This window comes from Saimiri boliviensis, chromosome 15 (assembly GCF_048565385.1).
Source record: "Saimiri boliviensis isolate mSaiBol1 chromosome 15, mSaiBol1.pri, whole genome shotgun sequence".
Lineage (NCBI taxonomy): Eukaryota > Metazoa > Chordata > Mammalia > Primates > Cebidae > Saimiri > Saimiri boliviensis.
The window spans coordinates 22,614,678-22,629,010 of NC_133463.1; the positions used below are offsets into that span (position 1 = coordinate 22,614,678).

Genomic DNA, 14,333 nt, shown 5'->3' on the forward strand with positions numbered 1-14,333 from the left:
GATGAGCTCTGGAGATACTCAGACCTAAATTTTAGTCCAGTCTTTATACCATTGACCTCTGACAAAAGGCAACATGCCCTAAGCTCTTTCTTGAAAAAAACTTCCATTTTTTCCCAGTGCCTTTGAGAAGTAAACTTTCCACCTTAAGATTCATGCCTTTGGAAATACAAATTTAGGGTTGCCCAGCTAACAACTGACTAGAGCAATGAAACAGGAAAGACAGGTAATCTGAAATGGGGAGAGAAACTATTGGGAAACTGGCATGTGTACATTTGTGTATGTCTAAATACGTATGTATGTTATGTACCCCGGATGATGTTTCTGAAATTTATAAAGAGCTCTGTTTAGGCCAGGCATAGTGGCTAACACCTATAATCCCAATGCTTTGAGAGGCCGAGGTGGGCAGACTGCTTGAGCCCAGGGGTTCGACCCAAGCCTGGGCAATATGGTGAAACCCTGTCTCTACAGAAAATACAAAAATTCGCCAGGCATGGTGGTGTAGGACTATGGTCTCAGCTACTCGGGAGGCTGAGATGGGAGGATCACCTGAGTCCAGGAGGTGGAGGCTACAGTGAGCCATGATGACACCAATGCACACTGGACTAGGCAACATAGTGAGACCCTGTCTGAAAAAAAAAATAAGAAATATAAAAATGCTCTATTTAGTTGGCTTTTAAAAAGTGATTCTTAAATAATCTCTCAGAAAACAAACTAACTCTAATGTCTTTTACTTCAGGTAATCTGAGATAATCTTTGGTAAATAAAGCTCGTTTAAAAATTGTTAAAATAAAAACAATTTCAGAATTGCCAGCATCAATTAATTATAATGCAAGCATATGTTTTTAAAACCTAGTTTTACTAGTCAAACAGGCTTGTTATCTCCTAAATATTTAAATCATTAAACTATAAATCCAACATTAGTGCAGAATACAGACGAAAAGAAATTGCTTGACACGTGTCAGTCATGGAAGTAAAAGGGAGGAGGAAAAAATCAAGCTTAAATTTTTGGTTTCTTTGCTTCTGTGATATTTTTGATAACTGTCTGATTTGTCAAAAATTAAGATGATGGGTAGCCTTGCTTTCCATGAGCAAACTATTCAGAATAAATAAATTAGGTGAATGTGAATTTGGTAAGTGTTTATAAATGAACTTTTCAAAATTTTAAAATTCCTTTTCAGGAATATGAAACCTTAAAGTAATAGATATTCATGAAATGTCTGCATCATTTCTATGTAAGTTAAAATACTGAAATATTAATTGCTGAATACAAGTTTAAAGTATATGTATTTTGACATCTTGTTTTTATATGGAAGCTATATATTTGAGTCTGTTAGTAAACATGAAAAAATTGCATTTTGAGAAAATATGTTCTAAAAATTTTGAAATAGTGCTCATATACAAAATGCTGATATAAAACAGCTCAAATTGCTTATTACTTCCTTAGCTTTCACTACAAATTTAGATCACGAAGAATGAAAAACTATTATATGATAATTAAAACAAGAAATAAGAGAAAAAACTATGCAAGGAAAGTAGTGTGGTTTTTTTGGTAAGTCAAGCTTACACGAAAGATGTGTTTTTATTAAGAGAAGAAAGTAATTTTTGTCCTAAATTAGGGTGACTGGTTGTTCCAATATGAGTAAAAAGCATAGGCTATAAGAAGGGTTGTAGAAGGTTTGTGAAAACAAAACTTGTAAACAAAATTTTACATGTAATTAAACTAGCTAAAACTGGAAGAAAATTAAAACTTTTTCTAAAAATTGAGCATTAATATCAAAGCATACTTACACAAAACAGGTAATTTGATACTCTGTTAAAAAGTTTCCTTGGAGGAGTGCTGATCTGCCTTGATAAAAATTAATGAAAGGCTTTTATCTTTTAAGTAACTAGTCTAGGAAACAAGGATTCTGTATTTTATCAATATGATTCCCTGTGCTTCATGCTGTCTTTAGTAAGTGTTATAAGTTCTATTAAAGAACTAAGGTTTTATCTACAAGTATGTAACTTTCTATATTTGCCTTTTGACATCCTTTGATTATCACACTGGTTAAATGGATGACTACTATTTCACAGTGACCTGTGATCCTATTTTGATCAAGTGTTTTAAACCTTTGATAATTTTGATAAGCTTCCCCAAATCAAATACTAAGTTAACTTTCTGAGCTCCAAATTAACTTTGGGATTTTCTGCTAGGCCCTTGGAAAGCCTCAATGAGTTTAGTCTTGTGTTTTGAGACCTATTATACAGCAAGGTAAGTTAACAATGGTATATTATACACTTCAAAATTATTTATTTATTTTTAATTAATTTTTTTTTTTGAGATGGAGTTTTGCTGTTGTTACCCATACTGGAGTGCAATGGCACGATCTCGGCTCACTGCAACCTCTGCCTCCTGGGTTCAAGCAATTCTCCTGCCTCAGCCTCCTGAGTAGGGGGGACTACAGGGCGTGCGCCACCACGCCCGGCTAATTTTTGTATTTTTAGTACAGACAGCGTTTCACCTTGTTGACCAAGATGGTCTCGATCTCTTGACCTCATGATCCACCCGCCTCGGCCTCCCAAAGTGCTGGGATTATAGGCGTGAGCCACTGTGCCTGGCCCAAAATTCTTAAATTTCAAATATTCTCACCACAAAAACAAAGTTTTCGAAATGATGGATATGTTAATCAGCTTGATTTAATTATTCCACATTACAGTCATAAAATATAACATCACTTCGTTATTTTCTTGTTTTTTGTAGAGACAGGGTTTTGCTATGTTACCCAGGCTAGTCTTGAACTCCTGAGCTCCAGCATTCTACCTGCCTTGGCCTCCCAAAGTGCTGGGATTACAGGTATAAGCCACCATGCCCAGACAAAATTCATAAAACATAACATCACTTTGTAACCTATATATAATTATAAATTGCTAATTTACAAAATAAAAATTTTTGAAAAAAATTACTTACAAAGGAGATTTCAGGAGGTACCTGGCAGGCTGTGCACATCCACTTTCTTCCTCACAGAGGAAGTAGACAGTTTACTAAGATACCCTTCATCAAATAAGAAGCAAAACAGCACTCTTTCCTATGAGATTTAAAATTTCCATTTTATTACAAATGCTTTTTTTCTTCATCAAAAATATATTTTATTTATAAACTTGATTTTTAGGTAATGCTTTCCTAAGTTACATAATACAGCTTTTTGGGGCAGAGGGGGGGCGTTTAAATGACCAAGTGAATAAAACTATCTAGGCTGGGCAACATGGCTCACAGCCATAATCCCAGCACCTTGGGAGGCCTAGGCGGGTGGATCATCTGAGGTCAGGAGTTTGAGACCAGCCTGGCTAACGTGGTGAAACCTCAACTCTACTAAAAATACAAAAACTAGCATGGCGTGGTGATGGGCACCTGTAATTCCAGCTATTCGGGAGGCTGAGGCAGGAGAATTGCTTGAATATGGGAGGTGGAGGTTACAGTGAGCCAAAATTGCACCACCGCCCTTCAGCCTGGATGACAGGTCAACAAAGCAAGACTCTGTCTCAGAAAAACAAACAAACAAACAAAAAAACACCTATCTACAAACTGCTAGTAAGTCATTTATTTCATCACATCACCTAACATAGCACTAGGAAAATCATGTCTGCCATTAAATCTAGGTACACGAATAAATTACAGCTCAATATTTGTGGCATGGTTCTTACCAAAGTCTGCTACTTTCAAGAGTCATTATGCCTCTAGAGCTCTTTCAAGACTATTCATATACGTTAATCCCTATTATAAAGATTTATTGCTATTTAAGGTAAACAGTTGTGATTGCTGTAACACATGTAATCATGACAGAAAACCAGATTTCTATGTAAGCAAGAATCAATTATTGTATGATTATAAGCAATACTGTAAGGGCAATATGAATATTTACTAGTATTACACAAAACAGCACCAAATATTTGGATTTCAGTCCAGTTCCTCCTCCAGTATCTACATCCTTGAGAGGTACTAGGAGGTAAAATTCATATAAGTTTTAGAACTCAACAAATTACATTTCAAATATTTACTTCTGCCTTTACTGTATATGTGATCCTGGGCAAGTTAACCTCCCTCAGCCTTAGTTTCTTCATTTGTAAAATAATACTACAAACCTTGTTAAGTTTTTAAGAAAACAATACAATATATGTAAAGTACTTAGGAAAGGGTCTGGCCCATAGTTAAGTGTTTCATAATGACACTGATTACTATAATCATTGTTGAAGTTACAGAGATCAACCAATTCCTAATAATATAGCCAAAAGAGTGAAATGCTCAGGACCTTCAGAAATATTTCAAAGAATTTGTTATCAAGATATTTTTAGACTTGTATTTCTGGTTTCTACAAAGTCCAGATGGTATCTTCTGTCCTCCACAAGTTAGGCTGTGTCATAAGACTCTTCCACCAGGTAATTTCTTGACATCTGTGAGAGGCAAGCAGGTATTCCCCCAGTACTTGAAACACTAGTTCTGCCAATTACTGAGTCAATTTTAACAAATACATAAACTATTCAGGCTGTGCTAAACAATTAGGGAGGCTGTATTAAATTTTTTAACAACTAGTCAGTGAGTATGTACTGTGTCCACTGAGTATGCAGCTGTGTACTAAAAAGCTGGCACACACATCAATAATCAAACATAATTCCTGCCTGAAAGAGTTTACCATCTAGAGGAAACAAACTAAAAGAAATGTAAAAGAAAATGTAGTATGTTTTAGTATAATGGTTGGCTAAAGATGGATTTTGCTATGTTTTAAAAATGGGAAAGAATATAATAGATAACTACCAGATGAGGCAGTTATAAATATAAATTACAATTTGGATGTTGAATGTTGCAACAGAAGAAAGCACATGAACACAAGATGAAATGTAAGTAATTTTCACAGTGAAAAGCAAATTTATTTGAGGTAGGAAAAAATTAGCAAACTTCAAAAAGGTAATTAATATTAAGGATGCTAATAGCCTAATCTGGAAATTTAACAAAAATTTTTAAAAAAGATTATTTGATACATTAAGTCCTCTGCTAATTATTCAAGGGGGAAAGATTATTGCCTGGGTATTCTTATTACCATAAACAATGTATAAATCAGACTACTGATTATATGATTATAACATTGCCTCACTCAAATATTATCTACCAAACTATCTTTAACAAACTTTCTGACACCTACTGTGAGCCTATGTGCTAATTTTCTGCTCGTCTAGAAAAAATGCAGTTTTTAAAATGAACGCCCCAAAAGATCCAAAATTCAAAGAATGATATGTATATACACACACAACTATCCAGTATTATATGGTAGGTTAACATGGAGGGATTTCCAGGACAACCCTGACTCAGTGGGGATGAACATGCTTCCCTGAGCAGTCTGGGGTCCCACTTCCCAGGCCCAGCCCTTTCCCCCACCCATTACTGGTCCCGCATACCACCCTAACTGGCTCTACTAGTTTTTCTCTCCCTCTGAAAATGAGTCTTAATAAAAAAGACTTCATTTTTCAAGACTGACATGTATATGCCTAGGATGCACATGCTAGGATAGAATATACTAAGTAAGCTGGTGATTATTATACTCCAAATGTCTCTATTTTCTCTATCCTATCAGTATAAACTATGTAATCCCTAAAGTTTTGTGACCAAAATGTAGGGCAAATTTCATTCATTCATTCTCTAGTTCCTTATGAACTCACAAAGTACTAGGTGCCAGAGGATACAAAAAAAGTTATATTAATATTTTTGTTTTTTTAAATTTTTTTTTTTTTTTCGAGACAGGGTCTCACTCTGTTACTCAGGCTGGAGTGCAGTGGTGTGACCAAAGCTCACTGCAATCTCAAACTCATGGACTTAAGTGACCCTCCTGCCTCAGCCTCCCAGGTTTCTAGGACTATAAACACATCACTGCACCCAGCTAGTTTTTAAGTTTTTTCTGTAAAGACAGGGTCTCAGTATGTTGTCAGGGCTGGTCTCAAACTCCTGCCTCAAGCAATCCTCTCAACGTGGCCTCCCAAAAGGCTAGGATTATAGCCATGAGCCATGGTTTCCAACCGCTGCCGCCCCCCCACCAAAAAAAAGGATATAGGATAAAGTCATATAGGATAAACTCTACAGATCAACAACCTTTAAAAGAAAATTTATAACCCTTTCTTACTCCAAGAGGACTGTGCTATCCTTCGAAGTTGTTCCAACAGAAAAAATATTAGGTATTATGTTTCCAAACATGGCCTCATATCGGAAGCAGCTTTCAAATGCAGTCATTCTACCTTTCTCCCTTTAATGAAGTTTTCATTCACTCTGATCTTAAATTTTCCTTTTTAATATTATAAATGATTGTTTACTTTGGAAATTTTGGAAAACAGAAAAAAGTATAAAAGAGAGGAAGAAATATTCACCACCATCACCACCCCCATGAAGTAACATCTCTTATATTTTAGCTAATATTTTTTAGTTTATTTCTTTCAGATGTTTTTACTAACCATATCTTTTTTTTTTTTTTTTCCAAGACAGAGTCTTGCTCTGTCGCCCACGCTGGAGTGCAGTGGCATCCTCTCAGTTTGCTGCAACCTCCACCTCCTGGGTTCAAGCAATTTTCCTGCCTCAGCCTCCCAAATAGCTGGGATTACAGGCACACGCCACCCTGCCCAGCTGATTTTTGTATTCTTAGTAGAGACGGGATTTTACCACGTTGGCCAGGCTGGTCTCGAACTCCTGACCTGGTAATCTGCCTGCCTTGGCCTCCCAAAGTGCTGGGATTACAGGTGTGAGCCACCCTGCCTGGCCCTACTATCCATATCTTTAAACATCATTTACTACTTAGCTATTTGCCCTTACCATTACTATTATTGCTATCTTGAGAATATGGCATCATTTAACTAACCATTTCTTCCCTGTTAATCAGTGCTGTTTCTATTGTTTCATTGTTTACAGAAACTATATGACAAAGATCTTTGTACACAAATGTTCACCTTGTTATGTAATTATTTCCTAGGTATTCCTTGGTCAAAAGATATGCTCAACTGCAAAGCTTCTGCTATATAAAGCCAAATCGACTTTTTGAAAAGTAGCACCAATTTATATCAAAGACTAGCTCCTGAAAAGGCTCTTTCAATCATCTAATTAATAAAGGGCAGTCTCTAACTCATTCCCTGATTCTACTTATTTGAAAAGTAGAAAGCAGAAAATAACATTTTTTTTTTTTTTTGAAATGGGATATCACTCTGTTGCCCAGGCTGGAGTACAGTGGCGTAATCTCAGCATACTGCAGCATCAACCTCTTCTGGCTCAGGTGATCCTTCTAAGTAGCTGGGACTACAGGTGCGCATCACCTGTCCAGCTATGTTTTGTAGAGATGGGATTTTTGTCATGTCACCCAGGCTGTTCTCAACCTCCTGGCCTCAAGCAATCTGCCCACTTAGGCCTCCCAAAGTGCTGGGATTACAGGCATGAGCTACTGTGCCTGGCTGAAAATAAGAGTTGTCATGAGGCTGTGTTGAAGTGACTTATCTATGTGGGATATTGAGTATCCATTGAAATGGATTTGTTCAGCCATTTACATTAATGAGCATTTAAATGCAACAGATATCATTTCAGGTGACTTAACATGAATGAATAAAAGTCAATGTTATTGGATTGTTTAAAAAAAAAGAAAGTTAAGATCTTAACTGCAGTTTTAATTTATATTTTTAATTTAGCAATCTCATCTATTCTTTATAGAGGCTAAAATGAGATCTAGCTCCCCACCCTGAGAATCTTTGACATGGGTGGCCCATTTACTTGGTCTAATATTCTGATCTTTCTGGCCAAAGCTTCATCATCTGTAACCTCATCACCTCATAAATGAAGGCTATTACCACCAACATTCTAAGTAGCTGACTGCTCTCTCTGGGACACACCTACCATTCTAATAGCAGAGGCAGCTCAAATGAGGCCACTAGGAAACTAGCCTGCACTACTCCTCACCTCCTCACAAATGGCAATACAAGCCAAAAACACTGAGTTACAGTTTAGTAGTCTTCCACAGAAAACTCCCATAGTTCTTAATAGTATGAACATTTGTAGCAATTCTTCCTAGTACCTATGATATGGTTCAATAAATAGTATTTTCAAAGTACTCTACTACATATAATACAAACTATGAGTTTGTGTACATCTATGTATGAAGTATATATCTTCTTACCCTTAATAATTAAGTAGCTGTCATATAGATATAAGTCTGTGTATATATGTATATAAAGTACATATGGTCTTACCTTAAAGTTCTCCCACATACATGTGAAAGAATACAGGGATTTCACTGTTAGTTAAAATAGTGAAGGCAATGAAATTAATACAAATGAAGCTATGGAAAACTAGCCTTTCCGCATTTCTTTCTCTCTCTCTCTCTCTCTCTCACACACACACACACACACACACACACACACACACACAGAGCTGTGATTCCTAAAATTAGTACAGAAAACTTAAAGTAATTTGGAGGACATGTCTTTTATAAAATGTAAAACAAGGGAGGTTCACATGAGGAAAACTGATAGCAAATTTTAAATTTCTTACATGATTTATATATGACAAATCATGAAGATCATTGGTCACTGCCTCCAGTAATCCAGTGTTGAGGATTTTAAGATCAAAAGCTAGCAAAGTGTACTTGATCACTACATAGATTCACTCCTAGAGATACTGCTAATTCAATATTGATGATCGTCCAGATGCATAAAGAAGAATAGAAAAGGTAATGAGATATATTCAGCTTTCACTAGTTGTAGCCTTTGAAGTATTGGCAATAGTCTCTAAATTCAACACTAACCTACAAAATGCATAAAAAGTCTTTAAAAAAAACTAAAAGCCTTGCCTTACTGTGGTTCTAATACGTAACTTGTCTCCTGGGTTTTCTAGAAATCACACTAAGGACATTCAGTAACTTCATTCATTCCTGTCCCAGTAGTCCTTTACCAGCCACTAATCCACTTCATTGCCTTTGCTTAAGCTTTCCTTGCCTAACTTCAAAGTTTTTCATTCATATTCAAGATTAAGTATACTCTTGACGTTTACTCAAGGAGATTAATACATTTGGCTTCTGTCAACACTTTCCTTACAACACAGGCACACATGAACAGTCTTGAAATGAACAATCTTCAAATGAGCAACAATCTTGCCTTGTATTCATGTGCATTTCTGAATAATGGCATTAAGGAATATACCCAAAACAAATTAAGTAAAGTGTGCCTGGTAACAACATACTCAACAGAAAGCAAGAATGCATTATGTATCCTCTCCACATAAATGTATACCTACATTTATATATTTGAGAAGGCCTGAAATGTTTACAAATTTCATAATCCATTCAAATATTGTCCAAAGGATACCTCATTTTAGTGAGTACCAAAACTGCTTTAATCACTTTAACTGATTCTATTTCAAAGATTTATTTTAAGCAACTCTTCAATCTGTCCTCTAAAAGTAAAAAATGGTAGCATAAATCACAATACTGACAGACAACATTAATGTAGTTAAAAGTCAACCAGTTAAAGAAAATAGCAGTACAATCTCACTAGATGACTGTCATCACCTCTAACCAAAACACTCCAACTAAAATGAAATCAGGGTAAAAACCAATATGGATTTTCAAAGTGGTTTTTAATCTTAATAGAGAAAGCAATCACACAGTAGATATAAGTAAACACTGGTGTATTCAGAGTTTTAAAACTTAATGTAGATAGACAGATGGAGAGACAGACAGACAGATGAGTTTTTAAAGCTACATTACCTACCAAGAGCTTCCAACAATCTCCTCTCCTTTGGGAAGCAGCATTTCAATGAAACGAACCAACTACATGCATCTCAGAGGCTCAACCCACATTTCCTGATTTCTATGACAAAGATTGTCATTAACCTTACCACGATCACCAGGAATGCAGTACCAGTGTGGCCACACTTAAATAAACCTTTCATCTACTTTGAGCAAAACAAAAACACTGTAAAACTGGTATGGCAAGTTACACAACTTAGCACTATTATACATTAGCTTCAGATGAGACCGCCTGACTAATCAGTGTACCTGAGACATATAGAAAAGGTGGAAGACCTGTAAAGGGCACTGAACTTGGAAAACCAAGAACTAATCAATTCAAGCACTTTTCAGCAGAACAGCTGACTATGAGATTTTATGTAAACCATCAAAGGAATAAAATTCTAAGTCTTCTAGATTATACGTACCTTCTATATTTCAATGAAAAAAACCATTATTTTTCAGCTGTAAAGGTCTTTCCTCAGTTTTTCTACAAGACAATTTGTATGTTTCTATGTAAATTGAATACATTCTTGTGACATTCTTGGATACAGTTTTTCCTGTCCTCTCCAAGTCTCCTTTGTAGACATCATTTATAAACTAGATTCTTTTGAATAGACATTTACCATTTTAAATTCCTTGGATAAATTTCCTTAAATAAAATTCTAAATTAAACAAGTGGTTTCTGCAATACTGAACTTATGTTTATTATAGAAAGAACTCTATTAATATCAGTGATTAAACAAGCAATCAAGGCTCACTTACAAAAAACAGGGATTAAGAGAGAAAAAAACTCAAGACCATGTACACACCTATTAATCTCTACACATAGAATACATTTTTCACATTAAATATTTTTTCACATTAAAAAATAACTTTTCATTTGCATTTCCCTGGTGTCAAACTAGATACTTTCCGGAAAAAATAAAATTAAAAAGAAAGAGAAAAAAGTAGAACAATAACAAGAAAGGAAGATGCGGAGCAACCAGAACTTCTGTAACATTGCTCACAGGAACATAAACTGGTACAACCACTTGAAAAACTGGTAGTACCTAGTACCTACTAAAGCTCTACATACTTACATACATTATTCACAAGAACCAGCAATTTTTTTTTTTTTCTTAGAGACAGGGTCTCATACCCTGTCACCCAGGTTGGAGTGCAGTGGCATGATCACAGCTCAATACAGCCTGAAATCCTGGCTCAAATAATCCTCCTGCCTCACCCACCTAACAAGCTAGGACCACAGATACACACCATCATCCCTGGCTACTGTTTTTTGGTTTCTTTTTTTTTTTGAGACAGGGTCTCACTCAGTTGACCAGGAGTGCAGTGGTGCTATCCCAGCTCATCATAGCCCCAAGTGGGTTCAAGCAATCCTCCCACCTCAGCCTCCTGAGTGGTTGGGACTACAGGCATGAGCCACCAACCCTGGCTTATTTTTTGCCTTTTTGTAGAGATGGGGTTTCACCATGTTGATGGTCTCCAACTCCTGGGCTCAAGTGATCCACCCACCTCAGCTTCCCGAAGTGCTGGGATTATAGGCATGAGCCATCATGTCTGGCCCTTTATATTTTTTCATTTTTTGTAGACATGTAGTCTCCCTGTGTTGCCCAGGCTGGTCTTAAACTCCCAACTTCAAGTCATCCTCCCAAGTGGGCCTCCCAAAATGCTAGCATTACAGGTGTGAGTCCACAAGCCCAGCCAAGACTCAGCAATTTTGACCTCGGGTATACCCAAGAGAAGTGAGGGCTCATGTCCACAAAAAACACATACAGGCATGTTCACAGCAGCTTTATTCATGACAACAAAATACAAAGTGACCCAAAGGTTGATTTATTCATCAACAGGATAAATAAATTTTAATATATTCATATAATGGAATACTACAATGTAAACAAAGACACTAACACTATATACTACAACATGCAGAAATCTCACGGATGCAATGCACAGCAAAGAAGCCTGACACAAAATAGTACATCCTATATGATTCAACTTTTATGAAGTTCAAGAACAGGTAAAACTAATCTATGAGGAATAGAAATCTATCTTATAGGGACCAAGGTCACAATAGTGGTTATCTTTGTGGAAACACTAATGGAAAAGAGCACAGGAGAGGGAACCAGCAGTGCTGGAAATATCCTATGTTTTCATCTGGGTAGTATTTACAAAGGTATATACGTATTTATACATATAGAAAAACTCAGATCTGAGTCATATTCATCTTACCACTTACAACTTCCTCACCTTCATTAATTTATTTAACCTATCTAAACCTAACTTTTTCCAATACAGATGGGAATAATGCCTTTGACACAGGATGGTAAGATTATAAAACACTCAATAAATGATGATGATGATGATCTGTTTTCTTATTTGCTTCAAATAACGAACACAGTGGAATAATGTAGGGGCTGGGTGCGGTGGCTCCTACCCGTAATCCCAACACTTTGGAATGCCAATACAAAGGGATCGTTTGAGGCCAGAAATTCAAGATCAGCACAGGCAACATTGAGAGACACCTGTCTCTTCAAAAAATAAAAAGATTAGCCAGGCATGGTGGCATACGCCTGTAGTCCCATTTACTCAGGAGGCTGAGGTGGGAAGATTGCTGGAGCCCAGGACGTCAAGGCTACAGTGAGCTCCAATCACGCCACTGCACTCCAGCCTGGGTGACAAACACCCCATCTCAAAAAAAAAAAAAAGATGAGTATCAATAGTAAAAACAATAATTGGCAGTTATAAAAAAATAAAAATCAGATACCAGAAATTAAAATTTGGAAAAGTCTTATGTCACAGTACAAAAGTAAAATGCTGAACACAAGTTAACAAAAATTCACGTGCACAATACTTACTGAGTCATGAGAAAAGACAGGTTATGTTTATGCAATCTTAAAAGGTATGATTGTATGCAATACACTTAGAAAAAAATTCCAGTTGAAGTGGTTAAATAGAATAAAAGCAATTCTATCACCAAGAGCTGGTTATCTTCAGTTACCTGGAAATGGCAGCTATGCAAAGCAAACAGATAAGGAATTAATATATAATATTTCTCTCCTAAACAAAAACTTTCAATTAGCTAATTTGTTTTAAAGCCTCCTATACTTCTATTTACTTAAGACCAGTCAGTATAGAAAATAGTTCTAATATGGAGGAGAAATTTATTTACATCCTGAAATGCTCATATGGTACAGTTTTTAAAAATAAAAAGGAAATTCTACATTTACATACAACTATAACAAACGTATTCTATTTTTAACATTATTTACTGGGCTTTCTTTTACAATAATAGTCAGAAGTAAAACTGTCGTCTGTTAATCATTTCTGGCACATAGAAATAACAGCATAAAGCTTTCTTTCTAAAACAAAAAAAATAGTATCCAACTTTTACAGACAAATGTAATACCAGAATATTAAAGTAAAAAGTTTAAAATAACATAATAGAGTATAACACATAATCACAAAAGTAATCATTTTAGTCTTTAAATTTTTAATACAGTTTTTATGCATCCTTGAATTTACTCTAATTCAAAATTTTAGCTTGCTGAAATTTAAGATGCTACTAAAATTTTTAAGCTAATTTTTAAAATTACTAAAACTGTATAAATTACAGGTTTTTTTTTTCCTTTTTACAGATCTCTTCAGTTGCCTAAGAATTCATAGCTACAAGTAACAGATATTCCTTCCTTAAGTTAAAATGTCTAAAATTAATGCTACGTATTAATTTATGCAAAACTTTTTAAAAATCAAACATTTTGATGTTATTTTAGATCTCCGTTTTTTTTTGTTTTTTGTTTTTTTTTCTGGCATTAAACTGCATACGACCAGAGAAATCAAAGTAAAAGTCAGACTTTAGCCAACTTCATTTTAAGCTAAGCTTTAATTTTCATTTAAGCTTTATCTTTAAATGCTTACATTTAAATTTTCTAAAGCAAAAATCTCATATTCAGTGAAGCAGCAATCAAACATATTGTGAACAAAATAAAATCATTAAGATGTTACAGTCCCAGCAAAGGCAGTATGAATAAATGCAGTTTTTCACATACATAGACAAACTACACTTTTAAACAATAAACCATGACTTACATCATGACATGAATAAAGATGCTGAAAATGTTAGAATGCAAAGTACCCTCAAGGTCAACAGGATTTTCTTTTATATTCATGTTACATGGGCTCTTTATTAAGGTTTCAAAAACAATACTTATGAAAAGCAGTCACTATATGATGAGAGAAGCCATTTTAAGACTTGTAAATCAACTATTTTACTAAAAACAAAAGTATATAGTAAACAGTAACTTGAATTAGAAGTGGTTGGGGAAGAAGCCAACACAATTGCCTGTAGCTAAAACTGGACAAAGTAAATACATTTTTTTTAATCTCTAGGAATTTTTAAAAAGAGGCAAGTCAACTTTTTCAGTTAAAAAGCAACTACATTTGTGTTTGAGCAGAGACTATTTGTGCCAAGTTTAGCCCACTGTGAATTAAAATGGCTACATTTGTAAGCAGGTTTAAAACTATGCTTAATAATTAAAAGAAAACCACCTACAC

General features: G+C 35.3%; 1 protein-coding gene across 11 annotated transcripts in view; it reads right to left on the bottom strand.

Moving 5' to 3' along the window:
• Window positions 1-14,333, bottom strand: part of NCOA2 (nuclear receptor coactivator 2) — a 310,720-nt gene that overhangs the window by 215,239 nt on the left and 81,148 nt on the right. The window lies entirely within an intron of this gene.